We start from the raw sequence: 12,034 nt of genomic DNA, 5'->3' as shown, positions 1-12,034 counted from the left end.
ATATATATATATATATATATATACATATATATATGGGAGCCCTTCACTTGTTCGAACTTACAAATGTTCGAAACTCATATGGCCGACACCATATGAGCAAGCATTTGAAAGGCCAACAAATGATAGCGGAGATCCTGCTACAGTGTGGGACTGGGAGATTCCCATTTCCTGCACTGTAGTGCAATCTTGGAGTGAGAATATTTAAGTAGCAGGGGGTTCATTCTAATTTGTCGACATTCTGAAGTAGACCCATATATATATATATATATATATATATATATATATATATATATATATATAGATATATATATATATGTATATATATATATATATGTATAGATATGTATGTGCATGTATACTGTTACATGTATATTTGCTTGAATGTATATATGGAAAACTTAAACATTTATATACTCTTATTCAATTGTGAAATATCTTCCAATGTTCTACCAGGTTATTACCTACTCTCATTGTGTATTCTGTACACTTGTATTTTCAACCAAAAGGGGGAATATCCTCTTATTGTATACTAACGGGTGTAAAGTCTACAGTCTGTATGCTACTACTCTGTAAGTTCTCTTTTGTAAATTTTTCTTCTGTCTGTAAACTTATGCAGTTTCTCCCCAGGACTCAACTGAAAACGGACACTTGTTGTCCAGTCGGACTATCCTGGCAAACAAATGTTAAATAAATATAAATAAATTGTTGAAGGATTTGCATTTTGTTTAGAGGCTAATAGAATCCATCCAGTTACAACCATCACTGAGCATTATGGAGACCTCGGGGCTGTCTCTTGAAACCCATAATGAGCTAGATGATGGTAGAGGGATGCAATCTGTCCGTGTGTGTTATATGTGCTGTACCACTACCTTCTTGTAGTAACTTCCCCTTTCATTTATTAGACAAGCTTTATTCAGTTAGCTACCCACTCTCCGCTTCATTACAGCACACATCAGAAGGCCCAAAGGACAATCTGAAACATAAATAAACATACACACTGAGTAAACAGCTGTACAGTACCCCTATAACTCTACATAATCATACAGAGGCATATTTCTGCCAGGGTGTGGGTGCTAACCGTAAGTACTGATTGTTTCAGTAGAACAACACTGTCACCAAGACTTCTAAGTCTTTCACAGAAACAGGTAAACAACTTAAGGATGTTTTGTGAAGTAGGGATATAATTTGATGGTTTAAGCCAGGACTCTGAACTGGTAAAATTCTTCTCTTTCTGTAATCCAGTTATCACTCTTGTGGTTTAATTGTTGTAGACGTTTTTTGTGAGTGCCACTTGTAAGACAGTGTATGTTTGTATGCATTTATTCCTTGCATATTTCTCTACATATCCTTATATGCTTTTACATTATTACATTCACAGAAGCTATCAGTAATGTTAAATCTCTTGCATTTGCTTCAGTAAATTTGGTCTGGGTTTTGGTTGGAAATGGTCTGAATGGTTCAGCCTATTTACACAACTTGCATACAAATAAAATTACCTTTCACAGTTCTACTGTCATGGAGGCATCACAAAACTATGTTTTATTTGGATGCTAGTCTAAACCTTTCCTTTTTCTCTCATTCTACATAATTTTGTCTTCTGCTTGATAGTGACCACCTAAATTCCTTTCAGCTCTAATACCTACTCAACAGCTCCCCTGAAGCAAACAACAAGAAACAGCAACAGATAATTGTCCAGCAGAAATACTGTAATGGAAAACATACAGAAAAGAGAAAATAAATCAATTGATTTGATTTAAATGGTTGCTAGTTTTGTTTATTATTTTTCTTCTTACTTTTGCGGACTGGTTCAGTCCTGATATGCTTTTAGTCCATTTGCAGGAGAGAAGTGATGTGATTTTCACAAACACGTATTATTAAAAGCTAGAATAAATAAATTTATTATAAATCACACTTATGATTAAAAGCTAAAATAAATAAATTATAAATCACTAACTGTATTAAATCTGAGATTAAAACAATCTCACATAACAAGGGTTCACTTTTTTTTCAAATATCATGGACAAGAGTAGCTAAGCTTGGTCACGCTGAAAATGTTTATGAAAGCTGTGGACTACACTGCACTTAAAATTGATTTCTTTTCTGAAGAAAGGGGTTGATAATGCATTATATAGGGGTATCATTTTGTGGACATCCTGATGGGTTTATTAAAGAATAGAAGAGGTACATAGGAAACATTGGAACAGGGAGACAAAAAAGGGGGGGGCAAGGAAAATGTCAAGAGGGTTTGAGTTGAAGTAGGTAGTTGAGGATGGGCACTATGTTTTTTGAGGGTAGACCCCGCTATGTTTTCATCTTTTTTATATGAGAAGGTATTGTGAGTAGGAAATATGTAAGAGGGTGTTGGAGAAAGGATAAGGGAAGAAGGGCTAAGGAAATGCCAGCTGGAGTCTCAGTCAACAGAGCTTCAATCACATCCGCTGAGAGACAGTTTTGCAGTGGAGGACCCTGGTGCTGAGGGGATAGGGGCCTGTATTGGTGCTGTGGTTGGGACCAACTGGATGAGTGTGTTTTCCAGACACTGAAGAGAGACTTCAACTGGCTGAGGTCTCCTGTCCACTACCTCCAACAGTACATCCTCTACCAAGTGCTGAAGTCCCCTTTTGGTGAAGCTTGCCAGGCCTCTGAATCTTATTAACACCAGATGAGGACTATCTTCTATCCATCCATGGGGATGAGTCTAACAGAGAAGATAGTAGAACAAGAATAATTAGAGGTGGTGTGGACACTGCCTCATCTTACCAATGCCTGCAGCAGCAGCAAGACTCATCTGCTTATGAAGGTTGGTTTAAAATCAATAACATGCATTTATTTATAGAGAGCTGAATGTTGACCAGAAATGATGTAATTAAACATGTCAAAGTGAATTATTATTAGGTTAATTCTGTACATCAGCAAAGAATGGAAATGAAGGTGGTGTGCAATGTAAGTGTTCCACTCAGCACCTTGTAAGCATACATTACTCTATGCTATTCCATTGTTGTTAATATTTTCAAAATTGTTTTTACAAAGTCAGCATCAGGAAAGAAACAATTCAACTACACTGATGCATTTGGATTATGTCAGCAGCAGAATGGATGTTGTTGCTGCTGCTGCTAATGATGATAACATAGTTATATTTTTTTAGATGGTCTGATAAAAGTTCCAGGCAGTCCCCAAGTTTAATGGCAGGATCACTCACACTACAACATGTATCACAAAGTCAAGCACAAGCTGACATGCCACTCACCCTTGTACAGGAAGAACCCCCTGCATCTCTACACCAGTAACACCAAACCCAAAGAAGCACTTTGAGGATGATGCCAGGCATTCAGCAGTAATGCTGTCCACAGTGACACCATTACAAAGGGGAGCCTGGCACAGGAATTTCTTGCAACTATCCCAGAAAACATGTAAAGCATTGGCTGCCCAACAGTAAGTGTGCCATGACATTGTTAGGTTTCAGAGCACTGCTACAGGGAGTCAGCTGGAAATAGTCAGAGTACTCCAGGGTATGCATGATGATGTCCAGCACTACTTGAAAATGGCAGGGAGAAAGATAATGTCATGATCACACTGACGAGTAGTATGGTGATACACCAAGCATCAGTGACCACCCACATTTGTACACACATTAGAACATACCAGAGTCAAGCTCGCCTCAGTCTGGCAAGGGGAAGAGGAAAGGGTACTCTCTGTACATGTGGGGGCAGATCCCATGATAATATTGTTGTTTCTGAGGACAGTAATATAAGTAGTGAAGGCAAACAAGCACAACATATTGCATACAGGCCATGTCAGTGTTCATCTACACCTAACAGAACTTCACATACAAGGTGATAGTCATGCAGTAGTGTCAGGACATTGACACCAGGATCACCTACATCAAATAAGTCACGACACTGGACCAACTCACCTTACAGTTCTTATGCCAACCCCTCCTAACAATTACTTGCACCATCACCTAGGCTATCTATACACGATATGTATGACTCATTTGATCTTTAACTACTGTGAATCAGCTTTAAAGATCCAGCTGTGAGTTAAACTGGAATAGGAGTTTGGGGGAGACAAGTTTGCAAATTTATTTTATCCCTGTAAAACTACAATGTACACCATGATTGATAGGTAGACAAAAAGCAATGCTACATGAATTACCATTCCTATAAGTGACACTTAACTACAAGATAGAAGTAGCAATGCACAAACATTTTCAGGTGAAATATATCATAAACAAATGACGCATTATAATGGGTACCCTGCCATGTAAAGTAACACTGCTGCCACTTCACCCTCCCCACTGCATAAATGATGATAGTCTTTTTTTATGTTTCTGAAGTCAGAAATTATTGAGTATGACAGCATAAAACTAAGCTGATGTGCAGTACCATGGAATAATCAAAGAAAAAAATTACATAAAAAAGCAGTGTAATTTATTTTTTTTACATCTGCAATGCATTCACTCAGGAGTACTTCATAGTTGACAATATTCACTGCTTTTGTATAATTAACTAATCAGTAAAGCAGAACATATTCATCAAAGTGGAAAAACTGTAAATTATTTTTTATATGATGCTTTATGACATCTCTGAACAGAAGTCAGTGAGCACTCAGGCATGACTTAAGTAATAATGATATAAACATTTCTGAAAGAAAATAAATATTTTAAGATGCGAGACAATGTCAGATGAACAGTGACAGCCGACCAGTTACCAGGGATATCACTGCATGCATCAATTATTAAGGAAACGCTAACCTGAATGTCATGATCCACAGTTCAGGACTAGCCGCCACCTCTTTAGCTGTGCAGCCACATGCCATGCACAAGCCTGCCACATGGGATCCCTAACTACTGCTGCTGCCTGGTAATCATTAGTTATAATGGGACTGGAATCAGGAGCTGCAGTGACAGCATGGGTCACTTCACCACCAGACCAGTGCATGATCATGTTATCCATAATGAAACACGCAATAAACATGCTGCACTCAGTAGCTGGGTTACACTGAAGGGCAACCCCAGACTCATCCAGGCACCTGAAATGGCTTTTTAGGAGGCCAAAGACCCTCTCAATGACAATATGGGACAGGGATGCATTATAATTATGCTCTGCAGCTCCATTTGGCTTCCTCACTGATGTCATGAGCCATGGCTCCAATGTGAATACAGTATCACCTGAAAATAAATAAATAAATAAATAAGAGAGAGGAAGAATAGGGGGTGGCGGGCAAAAACAAATAAAAGTCATCAATACATTGTAATGTGAATAACTACTTAAATAAATATGAAAATAAATGTAATTTTCCACTTACCAACAATATGACCATTGGCAAACTACCATGCAGGTAGACACAGTAAAGTAAGCTAGTGCATCAGATAAGGGAGCCATATGCACTGCCTGGATGCTTAGCAGAGACATTGGTGATGCATCCTCATGCATCACATACTGCCGTCAGTCTATGGAATTGTAACCCCTCCTACTGATGTATAACTTCCTCTGTGAACCAGAAGTAACCCTAATTGCAAAATTAGTGTAATCTATTGGACTTAGTACCTCATAGAAATGTCGAAAACCACAAGATGTCCAAGAAGTCCAAGCCAAGGAAACCAGACAGATATGAGCTCATATCTGTCTGGTTTCCTTGGCTTGGACTTCTTGGACATCTTGTGGTTTTCGATAGTTCTTCTCCTTTTATCCAGTTTGACCTCATAGAAATGTGCCAACTCCTTGAAAAGCACATATAGTCCTGACTTGATCATGAGATGACACAGAGAAATAGATATACTGATCCACATACCTCCAGGAACTGTTGCAGTATCCTCAAGTCAGAAGCTTGTGAGAAATCCAAAGTGTCCCCAATCTGTCTTGAGAAGGTCTCTGTAGCAAGTATAGTGAGGACTGCACATACCTTGGTGTCCACAGGGATAGGCAGTCCATGCATTTCTCCAGTGCCCCTATGGTAGTGAAACATAACCACTAACACCCTTATACTGTACCTGCCCACTCTGAACCTTTCAAGGATTCCCTGATTATCAGAACTACAATGAGTAATACCTTTGCTTATATTTTCTCTTTTTGGCTGGGGAACACTGCTGGATACAAATAACCTAGGCTAGACAAATAACTCAATCATGGAAACAGCAAAACTAGAAGCAATTGACAGCATTTTCATCAACTACAACTCTGACAGATTTGGAAGCTTCTCTTTATTTAGTGCATTTGCGACCAGAGTGAAACAGCAGGAAAATTTGACTATGAATCATAAATGGTGTAAAACATATTTCATTAGTATATGAAGAGTTACATCATTCCTCATTTCCATCTCATTATTTGCATATTTATATAAGAACAGTCAAGGTCATAGTGCATTGGCATAGTGCATTGGCATAAATAGCTTCTGTGTATCGCAGCTCAACCGTTCTTACCCACAAATATCACAGATAGCCTCAGTGCATTTGCATAACTGACTATGAATACTGGCCTAAATCAATCATATACTTTTGCAAGAAGGTGGAATACCCCGGCTGTACATTATGAAGTGGTGAATTGCACAACCCCCATAGCCGTACTGTTTAACTATTCACACCCCACCCTGAAACTCCTCAAAACTGTATACTGTTGGTCTGTCTTTCTTGCTAAACATAAGTAAAATTAAAGTGCTGAGTGCAGATTTCACGCCCTTACATTCAACTTACCTCTGGTGTGGTGTCTTGAGTCAATCAAGATCTCCCTCTAACCACTCCCACTCCCTTCTCTTTTCCCCACCCCCCTTTTTCCTCAAACATGTTAAACTGCTATAACTTAGTAAAGGCATTGAGTTATCCCTGCTCCGCTTGCCTTCCCTTTGCTCTGGCTCACTTAGAACCCACCATGGCCTCACTTTGCTTGGGCTCGCTTCACACCCCACCCTGAAAATCCTCAAAATTATACTGTTGGTCTGTCTTTCCTGCTAAACATAGGTGAAATTAAAGTGCTGAGTGCAATTAACATTAAAATGCTGATTGCAGATTTTAGGCCCTTACATTCAGCTTACCTCTGGTGCGGTGTCTTGAGTCAATCAAGGTCTCCTTCTAACCACTGCTACTGCCTTCTCCCCCCAAATTTTTTCCTCAAACAGGTTAAACTGCTACAACTTAGTACAGGCACTGATTTATCTCTGTCCGCTTGCCCTCGCTTTGCTTGGGCTCGCTTCGCACCCCACCCTGAAAATGCTTAAAATTGTATACTGTTGGTCTGTCTTTCCTGCTAAACATTAAGTAAAATAAAAGTGTTGATTGCAGATTTTAGGCCTTTACATTCAACTTAAATCTGGTGTGGTATCTTGAGTCAATCAAGGACTCCCGCTAACCACTCCTACTGCCTTCTTTTTTTCCCCACTCCCCTTTTTCCTCAAACAGGTTAAACTGCTACTACTTAGTACAGGCACTGATTTATCCCTGCTCAGCTTGCCCTCGCTTAACTCAGGCTCGCTTCGCACCCCACCCTGCAAATCCTCAAAATTGTATACTGTTGGTCTGCCTTTCCTGCTAAATATAAATAAAATTAAAGTGTTGAGTGCAAGTAACATTAAAGTGCTGAGTGCAGATTTTAGGCCCTTACATTCAACTTTTATCTGGTGTGGTGTCTTGAGTCAAATAAGGTCTCAGTCTAACCACTCATACTGCCTTCTCTTTTCCCCCACCCCCCTTTTTCCTCAAACAGGTTAAACTGCTACAACTTAGTACAGGCATTGATTTATCCCTGGTCCGTTTGCCCTTGCTTTGCCCAGGCTCGCTTCACACCACACCAAGTAAATCCTTAAAACTGTATACTGTTGATTGGTATTTCCTGCTAAACATAAGTAAAATTAAAGTGCTGAATGCAGATTTTAGGCCCTTACATTCAACATACCTCTGGTGTGGTGTCTTGAGTCTCCCTCTAACAAGTCCTACTGCCTTCTCTTTCCCCACCCCCCTTTTTCCTAAAACAATTTAAACTGCCACAACTTAGTACAGGCATTGATTTATCCCTGCTCCGCTTGAAATCGCCTTGCTCGGGATCGCTTCACACCCCACCCTGATAATCCTCAAAATTGTATACTGTGGTTCTGCCTTTCCTGCTAAACATAAATAAAATTAAAATGCTGTGTGCAAGTAACATTAAAGTTCTGAGTGCCAATTTTTGGCCCTTACATTCAACTTACCTCTGGTGTGGTGTCTTGTGTCAATCAAGGTCTCCCTCTAACCACAGCTACTGCCTTCTATTTTCCACAGACAGGTAAAACTGCTACAACTTAGTACAGGCATTGATTTATGCCTGCTCCGCTTGCCTTCACTTTGCTCAGGCTCGCTTCACACCCCACCCTGAAAATCCTCAAATTGTATACTGTTAGTCTGTCTTTCCTGCTTAACATAACTAAAATTAAAGTGCTGAGTGCAGATTTTAGGCCCTTACATTCAGCATACTTCTGGTGTGGTGTCTTGAGTCAATCAAGGTCTCCCTCCAAACTGCCTTCTCTATTCCACCACCCCCCTTTTTTCCTCAAACAGGTTTAACGGCTACAACTTAGTATAGGCATTGATTTATCCCTGCTCTGCTTGCCCTCGCTTTGCTCGTGCTTGCTTCACACCCCATCCTGAAAATCCTCAGACTTGCATACTGTTGGTTTTTCTTTCCTGCTAATCATAAGTAAAATAAAAGTGCTGAATGCAAGTTACATTAAAGTGCTGAGTGCAGATTTTAGGCCCTTACATTCAACTTACTTCTGGTGTGGTGTCTTGAGTCAATCAAGGTCTCCCTCTAACTACTCCTACTGCCTTCTCTATTCCCCCACCCCCCTTTTTCCTCAAATAGGTTAAACTGCTATAACTTAGTACAAGCATTGGATTATCTCTGCTCTACTCGCCCTCGCTTTGCTCGGGCTCTCTTCGCACCCCATCCTGAAAATCCTCAAAATTGTAAACCGTTGGTCTGTCTTTCCTGCTAAACATAAGTAAAATTAAAGCGCCGAGTGAAAGTAACATTAAAGTGCTGAGTGCATATTTTAGGCCCTACCATTCAACTTACGTCTGGTGTGGTGTCTTGAGTCAATCAAGGTCTCCCTCTAACCAGTGTTACTGCCTACTCTATTTCCCCTCCCCCCATTTTCCTCAAACAGGTTAAATTGCTACAACTTAGTACAGACATTGATTTATCCCTGCACTGCTTGCCCTCACTTTGCTCAGGCTCATTTCGCACCCCACCCTGCCCTCATTTTGTTCGGGCTCGCTTTGCACCCTACCCAGAAAATTCTCAAAATTGCATACTGTTAGTCTGTCTTTCCTGCTAAACATAAGTAAACATAAAGTGCTGAGTGCAAGTAACATTAAAGTGCTGAGATCAGATTTTAGGCCTTTACATTCAACTTATCTCTGGTGTGGTGTCTAGAGTCAATAAAGATCTCCCTCTAACCACTCCTATACTGCCTTCTCTTTTCACCCACCCTCTTTTTTCCTCAAATAGAATAAACTGCTACAACTTAGTACAGGCATTGATTTATCCCTGCTCTGCTTGCCCTCGCTTTGATCACGCTCGCTTCACACCCCACCCTGACAGTTCTCAAAATTGTATATTGTTGGTTTGCCTTTCCTGCAAACATAAGTAAAATTAAAGTGCTGAGTGCAAGTAACATTATAGTTCTGAGTACAGATTATAGACCCTTACATTCAGCTTACCTCTGGTGTTGTGTCTTCAGTCAGTCAAGGTTTCCCTCTAACCACTCCTACTGCCTTCTGTTTTCCACCACCCCCCATTTTCCTCAAACATATTAAACTGCTACAACTTAATACAGGCATTGATTTATCCGTGCTCCACTTGACTTCGCCTTGCTCGGGATCGCTTCGCACCCCACCCTTGAAATCCTCAAAATTGTATACTGTTGGTCTGTCTTTCCTGCTAAATATAAGTAAAATTAAATTGCTGTGTGCAAGTAACATTAAAGTGCTGAATGCCAATTTTAGGCCGTTACATTCAACTTACCTCTGGTGTGGTGTCTTGAGTCAATCAAGATCTCCCTCTAACCACTCCTACTGCCTTCTCTTTTACCCAGACAGGTTGAACTGCTACAACTTAGTAGAGGCATTGATTTACCCCTGCTCCGCTTGTCCTCATTTTGCTCAGGCTCGCTTTGCACCCCCACCCTGAAAATCCTGAAAATTGTATACTGTTGTTCTGTCTTTCCTGCTTAACATAAGTAAAACTAAAGTGCTGAGTGCAGATTTTAGGCCCTTACATTCAGCATACCTCTGTTGTGGTGTCTTGAGTCAATCAAGGTCTCCCTCCAAACTGCCTTCTCTGTTCCCCCACCCCCCTTTTTCCTCAAACAGGTTAAACTGCTACAACTAAGAACAGTCATTGATTTATCACTGCTACACTTGTCCTCACTTTGCTCGGGCTCACTTCACACCCCACCCTGAAAATCCTCAAAACTGTATACTGTTGGTCTGTCTTTCCTGCTAAACATAAGTAAAATTAAAGTGCTGAGTGCAATTAACATTAAAGTGCTGAGTGCTTATTTTAGGTTCTTACATTCAACCTACCTCTGATGTGGTGTTTTGCGTCAATCAAGGTCTCCCTCTAATGACTCCTACTGCCTTCTCTTTTCCCCCAACCCCCTTTTTCCTCAAACAGGTTAAACTTCTACAACCTAGTACAGGCATTGATTTATCCCTGCTCCGCTTGCCCTTGCTTCTCACCCCACCCTGCCATTGCTTCGCTCGGGCTCGCTTCGCACCCCACCCTGATCATCCTCAAAATTGTATACTGTTGTTCTGTCCTTCCTGCTAAACACAAGTAAAATTAAAGTGCTGAGTGCAAGTAACATTAAAGTACTGAGTGCAGATTTTAGCCCCTTACATTCAACTTTCCTCTGTTGTGGTGTCTTGAGTCAGTCAAGGTCTCCCTCTAACCACTCCTACTGCGTTCTCTCCCCCCCCTTTTTCCTCCAACAGGTTAAACTGCTGCAACTTAGTACAGGCATTGATTTATCCCTGTTCCGCTTGCCCTTGCTTTGCTCGGGCTTGCTTCGCACCCCATCCTGAAAATCCTCAAAATTGTAAATTGTTGGTCTATCTTTCCTGCTAAACATAAGTAAAATTAAAGTGCTAAGGAAAGTAAAATTAAAGTGCTGAGTGCATATTTTAGGCCCTTACATTCAACTTACCTCTGGTGTGGTGTCTTGTGTCAATCAAGGTCTCCCTCTAACCAGTGCTACTGCCTACTCCCCCCCCCTTTTCCTCAAACAGGTTAAACAGCTGCAACTTAGTACCGGCATTGATTTATCCCTGTGCCGCTTGCCCTAACTTTGCTCGGGCTCACTTCGCACCAAACCCTGCCCTCTGTTTACTCTGGCTCACTTCGCACCCCACCCTGAAAATTCTAAAAATTGCATACTGTTAGTTTGTCTTTCCTGCTAAACATAAGTAAACATAAAGTGCTGAGTGCAAGTAACATTAAGATGCTGAATGCAGATTTTAGGCCCTTACATTCAACACAATCAAGGTCTCCCTCTAACCACTCCTACTGCCTTCTCTTTTCCACCACACCCCTTTTCCTCAAACATATTAAACTGCTACAGCTTAATACAGGCATTGATTTATCCCTGCTCCACTTGCCCTCGATTTCCTCAGGCTTGCTAAGCACACTACCCTGTCCTCGCTTTGCTAGGGCTCGCTCACACCCCACCATGAAAATCCTCATAATTGTGTACTGTTGGTCTGTCTTTCCTGCTAAATATAAGTAAAATGAAAGTGCTGAGTGCAAGTAACATTAAAGTGCTGAGTGCAGATTTTAGTCCCTTACATTCAACTTAACTCTCATGTGGTTACTTGAGTCAATCAAGGTCTCCCATTAACCACTCCTACTGCCTTCTCTTTTCACCACCCCACTTTTTTCTTCAAACAGGTTAAACTGCTACAACTTAGTACAGGCATTGATTTATCGCTGCACCGCTTGCCCTCGCTTGGCTCAAGCTCGCTTCACACTACACCCTGAAAATCCTCAAAATTGTATACTGTTGGTCT

Source organism: Protopterus annectens, chromosome 1.part2 (genome assembly GCF_019279795.1).
Source record: "Protopterus annectens isolate FY-2018-M chromosome 1.part2, PAN1.0, whole genome shotgun sequence".
NCBI lineage: Eukaryota > Metazoa > Chordata > Ceratodontiformes > Protopteridae > Protopterus > Protopterus annectens.
The sequence above is the reverse complement of the archived record's forward strand: the minus strand, read 5'-3'. Positions refer to the sequence as shown.